General features: G+C 39.7%; 1 non-coding gene across 1 annotated transcript; it reads right to left on the bottom strand.

The window, feature by feature from the left end:
- Positions 1–331: 331 nt before the first annotated feature.
- On the bottom strand, positions 332–495 carry LOC135275063 (U1 spliceosomal RNA). The gene has a single exon (XR_010342777.1). It is a non-coding gene; the product is annotated as a U1 spliceosomal RNA (small nuclear RNA).
- Between the last annotated feature and the right edge of the window lie 300 nt (positions 496–795).

Below are 795 nucleotides of genomic sequence, written 5' to 3'. Positions count from 1 at the left end.
GACAAATCAAATTGTTAGAATTTTAAGGAAAACTAAGTCCTCTTGCATTGGTTTGCTAGGGTTGCCATAACAAAATATCACTAACTGGGTGACTTAAACAACAGCAGTTTATTTTGTCATAGTTCTGGACGCAGGGAGTCCAAGATCAAGGTGCCAGCAAGATTGGTTTCTCCTAAGGGCTCTCTTGGGCCCTGCAAGATGGCCGTCTTCTCTCTGTGTCCTGACTCGGCCTTTCCTCTGTGCACCGGCATTCATAGTGTTTCTTCCTCTTTTACTAAGGACAGCAGTCCTGTTGGATTAGAACCCAATTTTTTTTTTTAATATTTTTTAACAGGGGAAAGTGTGAATGCAGTCCCCTGCTACCACTAATTATGCAGTCGAGTTTCCCACATTTGGGGAAATCGCAGGGGTCAGCACATCTGGAGTGCAATGGATAAGCCTCGCCCTGGGAAAGCCACCTTCGTGATCATGGTATCTCCCCTGCCAAGTAAGTATAGAACCCAACTCTTATTATCTCATTTCACCCTACTCACCTCTTTAAAGGCCTTATCCCCAAACATAGTTACATTCTGAGGTTCTAGGAGATAGAGACTCTGAAATACTGGGAATTAAAGTTTCAGCATATGAACTTTGAGAAGATACAGAATTCATTCCATGACACATCTGAAGTTTCTAATAAAATTAGAGACTGTATTAAATTATCTACAAAACCTTTGAATTTTTCTCTTTAAGCAGTGTTATAAAAAGTAAGCTGAATTTCACCATATTATATTCACTAATCTATAAAAACATCTC

Source organism: Aotus nancymaae, unplaced genomic scaffold, assembly GCF_030222135.1.
Source record: "Aotus nancymaae isolate 86718 unplaced genomic scaffold, 86718_ANA_hifiasm-v0.15.2.pri h1tg000014l, whole genome shotgun sequence".
In the NCBI taxonomy this organism is placed as follows: domain Eukaryota; kingdom Metazoa; phylum Chordata; class Mammalia; order Primates; family Aotidae; genus Aotus; species Aotus nancymaae.
Note: the sequence above shows the minus strand (reverse complement) of the source record. Positions and strands in the feature narration are given on the sequence as shown.